Below are 15,863 nucleotides of genomic sequence, written 5' to 3' on the forward strand. Positions count from 1 at the left end.
TCTGCTTCAATTACTACTACTACTACAGCTATAATACAACTTCTACTACTACTACTGCTGCTCTAATACTACAGATGATAATAACGATTATAATTGCAATTGCAATGATAATGATAGTAATGATGATGATGATGATAATAATAATAATAATAATGATGATAATGATGATGATGATGATGATGATGATAATAATAATAATGATGATAATAATGATGATAATAAAATAATAATGATAATAACAATAATAATAATGATAACAATAATGATAATAATAATGATAATAATAATAATAATACTGATAAATCTTACACATTTATGCTCATCATAGGACGGACACACACACATACACACACACACACACACACACACACACACACACACACCCTAACTCACCTGGACACATGCAGAAAGACGTCACCAAACACACACCCAGACGAATGCCGAGCCTCACACCCAAACACGCACCTAATCACATACCCAAACACACACCCTATACCACACACACACACACCACACACACACACACACACACACAGTCTACTCTCTCCTCCCCTCCTCCTCCTCCTCCCCCAAAACACCCCTCCCTCCAGCCTTCATCGACAGACTACCTAGATTTAAATGCTTACAATGACTTGACACCAGCAATCACCGAAGGGGGGAGGAAGGGAGGGGAGGAGGAGAGGAAGGGTGGGAAGGGGAAGGAGGAACTGGGGGAGGAGGAGGAGGGGGAAAGGAGAGAAGATGCGGTGTGTGTGTGAAAGAGGGAGAAAAATTGAAACACACACACACACACACACACACACACACACAGACACACACACAGACACACACACACACACACACAGACACACACACACACACACACACTCACACACAAAATATACGCAATAAATAGTGATGGCACATAATAGCCAAGAAAAATCAATAGACGCAAGAAAGGATTCAACGGCCAGAAGCAAATGGCGAGCGATTTGCGTCAGCCATGATGTCTGGGGATTGTGGGGAGGTTGTTTATGGTAAGAGGGAAGCCAAGCGGGGAGAATAGAAGGGCAGAGGGAGAACCTGATGACTGATGTCGTGGGCCAGGGGGAGAGGAAGAGATGGTGGCGGTGGTGGCGGTGAAGGAAGAGGAGGAAGAGGAGGAGAAGGAGGAGGAGGAGGAGGATGGGGAGGTGAATAGAGGAAGGAGGAGGAGGAGGAGGAGCGGTACCAGTAGGAGAAGAGGAGAAGGAGGAACAGAGAGAGAGAGAGAGAGAGAGAGAGAGAGAGAGAGAGAGAGAGAGAGAGGGGGGGGAGGATGGGTCCAAATTGAAAGAAAATATGTTCAGCGCGAGAAAGAGATCGAGGGGAGGGAGAGTTGAGCCAGATACTGACCGTAGCGCATTTACGTGGGGGACGGCCGAGGGGTGTTGTGATGTGTCATACCGTTACTGCCATCCTTGACAGTCGTGTGTCATAATGGTACTGTCATCCTTGACTGTCATATGTCATGCTGACAGTGTCATCCTTGACAGAGACGTGTCTGCGTCAGGTATTGCTCCTCCGTTACCCCACGTCGACGCCTAGTGTAAATCACCCTCTTCCTCCCAAATATCGCCCCCCCTCCTCCTCCTTCCCTCCTCTCTCTCTATCTCTTTTCCCCTTTAACCACCATCCCCTCCACCCCCCATACACTTCCCCAGACGATGGCCCCACGTCCCCAACGCCTCCCCCCTCCTGCCCCCACACCAGCACCACCACAGAACACGTACTCAATCTGGACATTACATGAGGAACTCAGATGACAAACAATAAATGAAGGTTTTGATCTGGGAATAACCCAGTTTATCTGTGTACAATTGTACGTATATTATCATCATTATTATTATTATCGTTATTATTATTATTATTATTACTATTATTACTATTATTATTAATATTATTATTATTATTACTATTATTACTATTATTATTATCATTATTATCATTATTATTATTATTATTATCATTATTATCATTATTATTATAATCATTATTATCATTATTATTGTTATCATCATTATCACAAGGCTGCAATGCTTCCAGTAGCAGGGAAATGGAGACTCCTTGGAGTAATCAGTTCTTTGAGGAGATTGTACTCCCAGCGAAACAACCTCTCTAAAAATTACTTTATATCTACATCTATATCTATCTATCTATCAATTTATATATATGAATATATATATATATATATATATATATACAGACACACACACACTTATTCATTTACCTATTTATTTATGTACGACGCCTGGCATTGTTCCTGCAGCCGAGAATGTTACAATTCACAACCAAACACATCAGGTCAGCGCCTCTGGTAAGATTATATGCAGTTGTGAGTCTTTGGTGGGCTGGAGAGGCGACGGCTCGTGATTAATTGTCTCCTCAGCTGCCTCGCGCTGGGCCTTTGATCTGCCCACCTCAGGAGGAGTGAGTGGAGGGAGGAGGGGCATCATGCACGCACGCACACCCTCCCCAGGGGCATTGCTACTGCTACAAGTAGGAGTACTGCTCTCCCCTCCTCCTCCTCTCCTCCCTCCCTCTCCCTCTCTGTCTCTCTCTCTCTCTCCCTCCCTTGCATACTCTTCACCCCCCCCCCTCTTCCACAAGCAGCCCAGAGGAATTTCTCACTGCCCAAGCAACGGTTCCGTCCGGTGGGCTATTAATACGAGCGGGAGGAGCTTTCTTTTTTTTTTGCCCCGGAGGCCGATAAGCGAATTGGGATTTCCTCTTGTGTGTTGTGTGGTAAGGTCACGCTGCGACTCACCCACCCTTCCCTCTCCTTCCCTCCTGCCGTAGACTGATCTATGTATGATGCCGGCATTACCTTGTCTCCTCCTCTCCCTAGTCTTCCTCGAATCGTCACACATAATCTAGGCTTACTCGGGTGGTTAACCTGCTCGCCTACTTGCCTATTTAGAGCACCTGCTCGGCTGCTTATCTACCTATCAGATACACTGCTTTGCCTACTTCTCGACTGGCCTTTTCCTCCTCCTCCTCCTCCTCCTCCTTCTCCTCTCCCCTGCTCTCTACACCTGTTAGTACCCCGTGTGGTTGCCGAGCGCCAGACCCCTACTTCGACAGCCCACTTCGATGTTGAGTGCGACCCCAAGGCGATACCTTGAATGATCAGGATTCCTTCGACTTACATCTTTATTTTTCCATTTTCCTTTTTTGTTCTTTCTTGCCAACAAAGTCGTCATATGAAGGCATCCTATGGGTCCACGTCGTTCAGATGAATATACTTTGAAGGAAAGTATATGGATTTTGATTTAGATGTATTACAGAAAGCAAAGCAAGAGTGTAACTTCCATTTACACTTTCATTGAAATGCTTTGTGTATGTGAATTTGGACAAATGAAGATTTCTTAAGCTGTATCAATGTGTGTGTGTGTGTGTGTGTGTGTGTGTGTGTGTGTGTGTGTGTGTGTGGACATAATATACACATCATGTAAAGATTTATGTTCAAATGTACCCACACAACCACACAGTCTACAAAAAAAGATGAATGAAATGGATAATCTTTCTATCAAATGATTTCACAGATTTTCACTCAACCTTAAGACTAAGGTAAGCATATGGTGGCGGACGGGCACCAACACACTATCTGGGGTAGTTAGTAGTTTGCAATGAGTCATGGTCTCATTATGATGAAGGAGAACGAGGCAGTTATCTCTGTAAAATAGCATCACTACCCCAGGTTCGAGTAGCTCTTTGAGACCACTGATAAAAATTATGTCCCTACGTGAAGAAGGCCGGAGATGAGATAGATAGATAGATAGATAGATAGATAGATATAGATAGATAGATATAGCTAGATAGATAGATAGAGAGAGAGAGAGAGAGAGAGAGAGAGAGAGAGAGAGAGAGAGAGAGAGAGAGAGAGAGAGAGAGAGAGAGAGAGAGTGTTGGCTCTCAACCCACCTGGCCTCATAAATTTGTCTGGCCCAAGAGCGTGCGTTAATCTCGCATCCTCACACCTAACCCAGTTCCTGACTTTGACAATAGATTTCTAAATTTACCATCTGAACGAGGCAGTTTACTGCATAGATGGTGTGGCTACGCTAACGACACAGAAAGCAGCTTTTAATATATATATATATATATATATATATACATATATATATATATATATATATATATATATATATATATATATATATATATATATATATATACATATATATATATATATGTGTGTGTGTGTGTGTGTGTGTGTGTGTAGATAGATAGATAGATAGATAGACAGATAGATATATAAATAGATAGATATCCAACGGACCCATTTTCTAGGTGCTCTACAATCATTAGCAGGGAAACGATGGACTCACTTGGAGCGAAAAGTTCTTTGACGAGATCTAATATTCCGATGACATTATCATGGAGGAAAAATCATAACAAATCTAAGCAAAACATGAGTTAAGGTTAAGTTTTTAGTAAGTTTGTTTATTCGCCACAAATAAATGCAAATCAGTTCACCTCAGGCGCAAAAGAGGAAAGCCTTGAAATCAATAGAGATATTCCTGAATATCTTGAGATATTGGATACTATCCAATGAATATCTATTTGTCAAAACAGTCGGAGAATATTCGAATATAGGCAGACGTACGTGTCCCACAAACCAAAATATTCTATAGTGAAAGAAAGATCCCCCACGGAGCACTAAATGAGGTATAATATCTTAGGCACACACACACACACACACACACACACACACACACACACACACACACACACACACTCGCCAGCAAGCACAATTCTTAATTAATTTTTCCGCGTACATCATCTGGGTTATCGTCGCCACGTACAGGAGGCGGGACGGCATTGCTGCTGCGCGGAGCGTCACAGGGAGCGTCAGGAATTGGAGCGACATCGAGATAAACCTGTCGGGAGGCAAGGGGGCGAGATGTAAAGTTCAAAACCGCCTTTGATGGGGACCAATGCATCACTGTGAGGATATGTACCGTGAAGGAGGCGATGCGTGTACGTACATACAATTTTCTGTGGGGTGGGGGTGTGTGGTGGTGGTGTGTGTGTGTGTGGTGTGGGTGTGTGTGTGGTAGGGGCCTGTGGTGGTGGTTGAGGTGTGTCGGGTAGGGGTATGTGGTGTGTGAGGGTGTGTGTTGTGGGGGTAGAGGTATGTGGTGTGTGTGGGGGTGTGTGGTGTGGGGGTAGAGGTATGTGGTGTGTGGAGAACTGTGATGTGTGTGTGTGTGTGTGTGTGTGTGTGTGTGTGTGGGATAGGGGAGGAGAAGCAGGGTATTCGAAGACTTTAATGACCTCTCGAAGGAACAAGAGAATTAATGAGGTCTAGCAGTGCGTTCAGTCTATGGCATTGTATGGTGTTGGTGACCATGCAAGCAATCGTGATGTGGTGCAGGTGGGGCATTTAGAATTTTGGCGAGCTTTCTACGTTTTCTATTCATTAATGATCATTGAAGGACTCCTCTGTTAGAAAGAGTCCTGATGTTCCTCAGGAACCCCCCCCCCCCTTCCCTAGAGGCTCCTGCTGCCCCAAAGCTGCGCTCCTTTCAGTAGCAGGGAGATATGGATATCGGCTAGAGTAAGAAGATCTAACACCTCATAGTTTTGAGTGAAAGCTGGCTGTAGTCACATGTAATGTAGAACCGTAACTTTTGTAAATTTTTTTACTGCTGTATTCATAAAGGGGTCGTCCATACGAGTCCTGGTTCTGTCATCAGTGCTGTGTCCCAGCAGTTAATCAGTGTAAATATGTAAATTGTTTACTACTCTACTAGTAAATACAACTTATGTTTTCCTTCTGATTTCCCTAATGACTCTGCATATTGGACTGATTCTTGACAATTATCACACACACACACACACACACACACACACACACACACACACACACACACACACACACACATTTAATCTAACTCTCTGTTAAAGAGACCGACACAGGTAGACCCTGATGTATCCCTGAGGAGGGGAGAAAAAGTCGGCCCCATATTTACGTAAGGATTCTTACATAACCAATATCAAACAGATATTACCTTCCTGCACCTGAGGAACGCCCAGCATGCAGACGAACCCTTCTTACTCACTTTTATCCCCACTCGTAGTGGATATAACAGCTGGGAGGAGGAGGAGGAGGCAGGTAGAGAGAGAGAGAGAGAGAGAGAGAGAGAGAGAGAGAGAGAGAGAGAGAGAGAGAGAGAGTGTCTTGTGCCATCCCTCAATCGTTCTCCACGACAAGTGGAGGAGGTAGGCAGTGAGGGAAGAAGGGAGAGAGAGAGGGAGGGAGGAGACAGGAGTGTCTTGTGTCTTCCCTCATTCGTTCGCCACTACAAGACCATACAGAGACCTTCGAGCGATAGAGGATGAAGGTTATGCTTGTGCTTTCCCTTCACGGTGTATTACTGCTTTAGCGGAGGAGGTCTGTTCTCTTGTCTCGTCTATTCCACACGGCTACGAAAGTGAGGAGGAGGAGGAGGAGGAGGAGGAGGAGGCGGAGAAGGAGGAGAGGAAGGATAGGGAGCGAGCTGAGTATACGTCTTCATGAAAATCGTGTCCCCATGAACGTTTACGTCCCCCATGAACGTCCACGGCCCCCATGAACGTCCATGTCCCCTATGAACGTTTACGCCCATATAAACGTCCACGGCCCCATGAACGTCCACGTCCCCATGAACGTCCACGTCCCCCATGAACGTTTACGTCCATATAAACGTCCACGTCCCCATGAACGTCCACGTCCCCATGAACGTCCACGTCCCCCATGAACGTATCTACTGGCTGGCTGACTGGCTGCTGCCGTCCCTCCTACGTCCGACAGAAACAAGGAAAACATCTTCGCCTGGATCGTTTTTCCTCCTCCTCCTCCTCCTCCCGTAGGAGACTTGGCTGAGGGCCTAATGTCGCCGACGGCGGCGGCGGCGGCGGCGGCGGCAAGCGGCGGCAGTCGGCAAGCGGCGGCAGTCGGCAAGCGGCAAGGGGCAAGCGGCGGGAGTAGGGAGGAGGGGCGTGGAGGGGGGGCGGCTTTAGCAGGACGGCACGACCCCCATGTTTTGATTCGCCATCTACTCACATGAGCCAGTAATGGCTGCTACCTCACCGTCGCTCACTACCTCGATAGTCTTTCCCTCCCTCCCTCCCTCTCCTCCTCCTCCTCCTGCTTGACATTTCAGACCCGCGCTCTGGGAATTTCATAGCCGCCCCTTAGTACCTGCGCCCCGCATTCGTCCCCAGGGCCCGGGGGATGCGGTCGAGGAATCATTAAAAGCGAGAGACTCAAGACCTGACAGACGGGAGTATTGTATAATAAACATTTGGGTTCGCGTCTTGCGTAGAGAGAAAAAAAAAAGATATGTGAATGTTGATTGGACCAGTGCGGAGAGAGAGAGAGAGAGAGAGAGAGAGAGAGAGAGAGAGAGAGAGAGAGAGAGAGAGAGAGAGAGAGAGAGAGGTCATTTTATAGGTATGTGTATGAGAGACGATGGGTGTGTGTGTGTGTGTGGGTGTAAGTGTGTGTGTGTGCTTGCTTGGGAAGAGAGGAGGAAAAGAGGTGGCTGGGGGTGGGGGAGTGTGGATAAGGGGGGAAAAGAGAGGCTCTTCTACTGGGGAATGATGGTAGAGGGAAGTATGGCATGAAGGTGCTATACTTATCCCCACCTGTGGGAGATGGGTCAGATGTTTGATCAGTCGCAAAGGTGTTTGTGTGGACGTCGACCCTGTCGCCAGGCAAGGTCCCTCAGGCACAGATACAGACGCTCTCTCTCTCTCTCTCTCTCTCTCTCTCTCTCTCTCTCCTCGTACTTCAGTCCTCCCCTCCACACTCCCCCTGCCCAGTTCCAACTCCTCTCGTCTGTTTCCTCTCCCTCGCTAAAAAGTCCACCACTTTCGTATAATCGATATTTATCGTCTCCCTCATTTCCCCCCCTCCCCCCCCTCTCTCTCTCTCTCTCTCTCTCTCTCTCTCTCTCTCTCTCTCTCTCTCTCTCTCTCTTTCTCCACACACCCCCATCTCAACCTATCACAAGTTGTGGCGTTGGTCATCTGGTGTCACTTACAACGCCAGAAAATAAAAATCACCACAAAAAAAACCCAAAAAAACTTAGGGCTTTTTTTCTGCTTCAATCAATAAAGGAAAATTCTCTGATTTAGTGTTTATGAATAAATTCATTAATGAACTAATCTGTTCGGTCGATCGTGAAATGGTCTATGGTGAGGGGAAGGGGGAGGGAAGGGTGGAAGGGTATGGTTGTTGAGGGGGGTGTGGGGTTCTGAAAGGGGGAGGGAGGAAGTGAGGGAGGGAAGGGGAATTATTTAGGGAGAAGGAGAGAGAGAGAGAGAGAGAGAGAGAGAGAGAGAGAGAGAGAGAGAGAGAGAGAGAGAGAGACGCAGTGCAATGTCCTCCAGATATCGACCTTCATACTCGTTCCGGATCAACGGTACACACACACACACACACACACACACACACACACACACATGCCTGTTATTAGCAATCACATGTGCTCTCATAATCTCTTCCATAAACTCGGATTGGAAAGCTGCCAGTGAGGTTAATGTGGTGATTAATCCAGATTATCATAATCACGTGAAGATACGTTCCTATTAATCCGTGGTTGTGACACAGGATACTGTGATTAGGTCACTCTCTTGGGTTATAATGGGTCATATCTGTCGCTTGGAAATAAGGTTGTAATCAAGAAGGGTTGTAGAGATTAAGACCCGCGGTTGTAGATGTTATTTATTTGCTTTGTATAATGTTATGTGATCTGTAGTTTACCATCTGTGGGTTGTGGTCGATCGGTTGTATGTCCACCTGGTGGATAAACTTCATCATAGATAGGAAAATGCTGCTCTTGATAAGCGTCTCGGAGCAAAATATGTCGAAAGTCAGTGAAATGATCCCTGCCAGATGTCTTCAAATGCAAAAGATTGGGATATCATTAGTAGCACCCACCCACACACACACACACACACACACACACACACACACACACACACACACACACACACACACATGGTTGTAAATCTGCCTCCCATCCAGCACAAATAGGCGATCACGATCCTCAGACGTCTGGTAATCTCGAATCAAGTGTATATAAAGGGTTTGATCACTTTTCTGACGACACTGTCATCCCTTATATCTCCTTTCAGTGTCGTCCACTCCGTCAGGGACATAACAGAGAGTTATTGTTAAGGTTCCTTTACTGATGATTGGCCTTTGAGGTTCCTCGGCTCACGTAAAGCACAAGGATGAGGGTTTGAGTTCTCTTTGCTCTCTATTAACGCAGGATTTATTGTTGTCGATTAAGTGTGAAGTGGTGTTGAGTTGGTAAACACGATTTGTTGACGTTGTCCGCCTGGCCAGTACGAAGAGCTGAGAGGTGTTTGCGTGTGCATCCGGGGTTTTCTAACGTAGAGATGTGAATACACACACACTCTCTCCTCCCTCATTTCATTGGTAAAGAATGGCCTTCACATCAGTCAAAGATTCGTTAACTGATACAAGTAGTCGTAATATTTACAGAGCTTTGGAAGCATACTAGCAACTCTAACAACATAATTGGCAGTAACGACAGCAAAGTTCAGTAGCAAAACGATTGGAAGAGATACAGAAACAAGAGGAACCGTAAATAGAACAGTACCAACATAACGAGTGGTATCTTGCGGGAATCTCTAAAAAAAAAGTCAAACGTTACCGTTTCCTCATCCAGGACATTTCGGTTCTATTTACAACCTCACTTTCTGAGACTTTGCCGCATGCGTAAATCCTTACCCATCCTATGATAAAAAACATCTTCCCGTTTGGCTGCATCACGTAAAAAAAAAAGAGGGAGTTATATATTTCACATATTTTCCCATTCATTTTCTCTCTCTCTCTCTCTCTCTCTCTCTCTCTCTCTCTCTCTCTCTCTCTCTCTCTCTGCCACTCAGCTGTGCCCCCTCTAGAATATTTAACCCCTTGACTCGTCACTTTGTTTACCATTTCCATAACAAAAGGGGTTAGAGAGCAGCATCTTTTGGGCGGTTTAACTCAAGAAGGTTGATGATGGGGGGGGGGGGGGAGAGTGAGAGAGTGAGGGGAGGAAGCCCACTCGAGGGAACTCTCACACTCTCCTCTCTCGAGGCTCTTGGCCAACTTAGCGAGAGCAATGGCCTCTCCCCAGCGGCCAGGTGGCTCTCCCCTGCCGTAGTGGGGGAGGAGGAGGAGGAGGAAGAGGAGAGAGAGAGAGAGAGAGAGAGAGAGAGAGAGAGAGAGAGAGAGAGAGAGAGAGAGAGAGAGAGAGAGAGAGAGAGAGAGAGAGAGAGAGAGAGAGAGAGAGAGGAAGGGAACAAACAGGACAGCTAGGGAGACAGTCGAAATCAGAGAGAATTAAGGAGTCAGGTGCAGATGGAAAGGGGTAAGTAGGCTAGTGTGGAGAGGAGGGGTAGTTGAGGGGATTACGGTTGGGGGAAGAAGGAGAGAGGGAGGGAGAGAGAGAGAGAGTAGGAGGAGGAGGAGGAGGAGGAGGAGGAGAGAGGGGGAGTGAGGGAAAGGAGGGAGGGAGAAGTAATAGAGAGAGAGAGAGAGAGAGAGAGAGAGCAAGCCCAGGGCCTCTTGTAATCAGAACCGATGAGTTTCAATTAAATTTCCTCTGCGCTACACAATTAGGACAGTTCCAAGCGATTCTCTCTCTGTATCTCCCTCCCTCCCTCCCTACCACGTCGTCTGGCACCTCATACGTAGCCCACACAATCACTGAATTAAGGTTACGGCCCAATGGTAGTTTTCTTTTCCTCATTTCCACCCCTCCCTCCCTCCCTCTCCCTGTTGCTGCTGCTGCTGCTGTTGCCACTGCCTTTTCACAGAAGGGCCCCCATTGTAAATGCGTTAACGGAGGAGGCGGGCGTCTCGTTGCTGTAACCAACAAATGGAAATCGGGAGAACTTGAACGAGGACCTAATTTTGGATGTGACAGGTTTGGTCGGTGGTGTGCAAGTTTGGTGTGTCTGTGTGAGGGTCGGGGGGGTAGGTATATATAATGGACGTCCCTCTGCTCCAATGTCAACAGAAGTTTGGGTTCAGACCGTTGTGTGTGTGTGTGGGTGTCCTGCCTGATGGATTGTCTTTCTCTGTCTGTCTGTTAATCGAACGATCGATTTGACTGGGCGTGTCTGTTTCACTTATCTTCTTGATTATCTAACTGTGTCTGTTCACAGCGCCATCAAACCACACGCCCTTTTTCTAGGCCGCTGTCGCAACTGGGGAAAAAGAGGGCACCTCATTTGACCTTACCCTGACCTAGCCTTCTGAGCCGATTGGTTCTAGGACATGGAGACCCACTCTCCCAGTCTCTGGGAATATTCACTTTGTAACTCTTGACTCACTCCACACTCTGGCAGGGGCTCTGTGATGCCTCATCTCCGAAGCTTTCCATCGGCATAAGCCTCGAAGTTACTCTCGTTCTTGTCCCTTTGACAGGATTCAACGTCGGACATCGCCTGGCTCAAGAAACAGCTTGGGCACAAAGCACATAACGATCTCGACAATGCTCCCTTTCTCCAGCAGAAGCTCCACGAGACACGGAGCGCCCTTGACATCTTCTGCACCCACTAACGGAGCCACAGGAACCCTGCCAGTCTCATCTCAATTTACCTCACTGGACCTCTGTAACTTATGCCTACACAACTCAAACCGGCTTACCCTCAGCTGTACCGCCTTTGTATCTTACTCAAAAGCCGCTATGCTGTTCAACTTGTGTTTTCGTTTCCTACTCTCGCTCATGTCCATTTACAAAATAAAACTTAGACACAAACGCTCCTAAAATCCTTTGAGTGTGACGGCACAAGCTTTGAACACGACGATGAAACCTTTGAACATGACTGAAAGATGGTTGAACACGACGAAAACTTCATTGAACACGACGGTACGACCCTTGAACACGAAGGGACGAGTACGACCCTTGGGTATGAAGATCTGGCTTTCGAACTGTCTCTTTAAGGATTGATGGAGATAAGAAGGAGGCTGTTGGAGAGGAGAGAGAAAGTGAAGGATGGTCTTATGGACAGAAGGGCAAGATGGAGTCGGTGGACAGGAGAATAAAGACGAGGACGGTGGAGAGAAAGAACTTGACGAACAGGAGAGGAAAGAGTGACTGGATGGAGGGTGTCGAGAGGGCTGTGGGTGGTTGGGGAAGGAGAGAGAGAGAGAGAGAGAGAGAGAGAGAGAGAGAGAGAGAGAGAGAGAGAGAGAGAGAGAGAGAGAAGGAGGAGCATGTATGTGTGTGTGTGTGTGTGTGTGTGTGTGTGTGTGTGTGTGTGTGTGTGTGTATAAGTGCTGGAGGTTTGCTGTTAAGAGGATTGCTGTAGTCCTCTCGTAATGAAGAGGTTCTGAGCCTCTGTCTGGACGCTGAGGGTGAGGAGGGAGAGGGTGGGTAGGAGGGTTAAAAACCCTTTTCCTCTCCTCGTTTATCCTTCTCCTGTGGTCCCACTGGAGTCTTAACCTTACGTGCTTGCCACTGCCTCCGTGTAGGTCTGAGTGACTGCTCCCTGGTCTGGAGCTGGTGGTGGATGCTGTGTTTACAGACAACATGATAATAATGATAATGATGATAACAATAATGATAATAGATACACAATAGTTTATCAAAAAGGATCCCGGGTTCCCAACCCTCTCAAAGGAGTGTAGATGTCACCCAAATCTCCATTTCTTTTAAGATCTTTTGATATACCAAAACACCAAGATGAATATGGATCTTCTAAACGTAATGCATTTTCGATATTCAAATATTCGTCGTAGGTACATTAAGAAATTGTTAAATACCTACGATGACTATTTGAATACTTACCACTCGTGATTGTATGGTTACCTGAATTTCACCTTAATTACTAAGGTAATATATCACATTTCTTTTTTTCCCCCCTCCACCCCGCACCATCGTGTGCTAGTTGTATGTGGGGACAATTATCTCAGTGCAGGTCGATTTATTATCATATACGTTACTAATTAACACGGGAAATCCCCGTCTCCCGGAGGGGGGAAGAGTGAAAGGGGGGAAGGGAGGGAGCGAGATGGTGTTATTCTATTAATGGTTTTGCCAAAATGAAAAGTAGTGACACTGTCTTACCCCTGTCTGGGGCGAAGCCTTTACACCAATGAAGATAGGTAGAAGAAAGAGTGGAAAGCGACAGAAGGGGGTGAGAGAGAGAGAGAGAGAGAGAGAGAGAGAGAGAGAGAGAGAGAGAGAGAGAGAGAGAGAGAGAGAGAGAGAGAGAGAGAGAGAGAGAGAGAGAGACCCTAATGTGGACTCATACATCAGTCATGGGTGGTGGAGAGGAGGAACTATCTTTGGCTCGGTCCAATTGTGCATGAGAAAAGACACTGTGGTATTTGTGGCTGCGGGGGGATGAGGTACAATACTAATGTGGTAGAGACAACGAAAATGTCCGCCGAGATGTCCCCATACCACAAGCATGGTCGAAAAAGGCCACAAGATAATATCAATGACTTAGGGACATCATACGTTTACTAGATTTATACAAGAACGAGAATCCCACGGTATATTGGTGAATAATTCACCCGCTCGACCCTTACACTCTGCCCTTGTCAAAAGCAAATGCAACAAAGCTGCAAACCACACAAAACAGAGGACCCAGAACAACCACCGGCTGCCAAGCAATCATAAGTATACAGCACGTGTCATGGTACTCCAAGCACAATCCCATTTCGATATTCTCAGCATATATATATATATGTGTGTGTGTGTGTGTGTGTGTGTGTGTGTGTGTGTGTGTATTCTTTTTTCCTTTTCCTCTCTCTCAATTAGCCCACTTGGCCATCTCATTAACACGACTGTGTCTCCCGTGCAGTTGTTTGTACCCTGCCTAGAGAGAAATTAATCTCCCAGGCACCATAACTCTCCACTTTTTCCTCATCCCCACATTTATCTTTCTGGCCCACCTTCTCTGGCTCACTCACCCCATCTCCCCCATCACCCTCCTCTCTCTCTCTCTTTGACCCACGCACTTCACGCACGTGCGTGCATACGCGCCTGCGCTTCTGTCGAGTGCGTCAGTGAGTTCCCCCTGACCCGCACGCACTTACTTGTGAACAAGTTGCATGAAAGAGAGTACGAACGCACTGCTGACGGTACTTGACACGGACCTAACAACCCTTCTGCTGAAGGGGATCAAGGCAATTACTACGCAGCAACGAGACAAAAAAGAGGAAAAAAGTGGGTAGTTCGTGAAGTATGGGCAACGGGAATCGAACGTGGATGGTATCCAGCGAGAAAATGGGAATTGCTTTTAGGTGATATTTAGCGAGAAAAGCCTGGCGACTTAATGACACGGTCGGCAGTTTGCATAGCCTTGTGGAACTAGATATGAGAGTTTGTTATATAAATTTGGTTTTTGTAAGACTAATAAGGATATAAGGAATAAAGAATAAGGTACATGATGATTACGTACCCAAAAAAATTATGAAAAGGGTCGAGACTAGGGAGGCGTGTGAAGAGGAAAGGTGAAATATATATAGAAAAAACAGATAGGATGGAAAAAATCTTTTTGGTGTCGAGGCAACTATACGAAGGGAATAAATTAGGCAAATCAGCCGAATGAATTAACCGAATAACTGAATCGATTAGCCGTGTTGCCAATTAGGGAGTTTGCAACTTTTCCATCAATTTGGGAATATATAATGAGACGGTCCAGGCGGGAGAATATTGGCTGGAGTATACGGGAACGAACAAGTTTGGTAAATATGGATTCCAGGTCTCCTGGAAAGGCCACCTGAACTTTCCAGGAACCCATCCAACATACGATCAAGGGTCGATTCATACACCCATCGTTACGTTATCTATAGCAGATGGCGAACGTATGATAGGAACACATCGTATGTCCACATCTGTTGATCATACATCTCATTCAATCCGCGATGCCTGAGACAAGTTAAGAGATACAACAGATACAGTAGAATACAATATCTCGACACGAGAGTACATACAATGGAAGCAGGAATATATCGGATGGTAATCGCTTACCAGAAAGATGGTTATAGTAATGTTATAAATACGTCATGACGCAAATGATATCGGGCATTAATTTGATGTTCGTTATCGATCGTAAAGAATGGGGAAGGGGTGATGGGGTGGAGGATAAGGGGCGAAGTCGTCACTGTGAAGTCATTATCTCCTAAGTTCTTCATATCTTAGACAGATAACAAAGAGCTGTAGCTCGTGTGACATCAAGTAAATGAGAAAAGCAATTTATCATCTTCGTTTATTTTTGTTACCCCATCCCTCCTCCCCCTTCACTCACCCATCTCTCGCAAGGGAGTGATAGTTTAAAGACCTTTTAGAAAACAGAAAAAAAAAATGCCAAGGTGTAAAAGAAAAAAAAGGCATCGATAAAAGGCCTAAAGGGAAAAAATATGGATGAAAAAAAATAGCTCGTTCAAAGAAGTTTCATTTTTTTCTTCTCTTTTCTATTTGAGGCGAAGCTGTAGCACGACCCGGAACAAACTAGTTCAAGGTGATCGAAGACGTCATAAAACATATCATTACAGGGGCCTTTAATTGTTCGTGGCAATGGCCCCATGGACTATAAACTACCCTTTTATAGGAGGGGGTGAGGGGGAGGAGGGTGGTTTGTTTATGGTGTGAGGGGAGTGAAGGGGCGGGGGGGGGGGGAAGAGAGAGGGAGAGGAATGGCAGTAGGGAGACGAGTTTGTGTACGAAGAGGGGAGGTGAGAGTGGCGGATGGGAAGGAGGGAAAAGGAGAAAAAAGGGGGGAGTAATTAGAGGAGGATTGGGGGGGTTAGAAAATGAGGAGAATGGGGAGTCAATTATGGAGAGATATGTTGGAGTTTCTTATAGTATATCCGGATAGTC

The sequence above is a fragment of the Panulirus ornatus genome, chromosome 30 (assembly GCF_036320965.1).
Source record: "Panulirus ornatus isolate Po-2019 chromosome 30, ASM3632096v1, whole genome shotgun sequence".
Taxonomy (NCBI): Eukaryota; Metazoa; Arthropoda; class Malacostraca; order Decapoda; family Palinuridae; genus Panulirus; species Panulirus ornatus.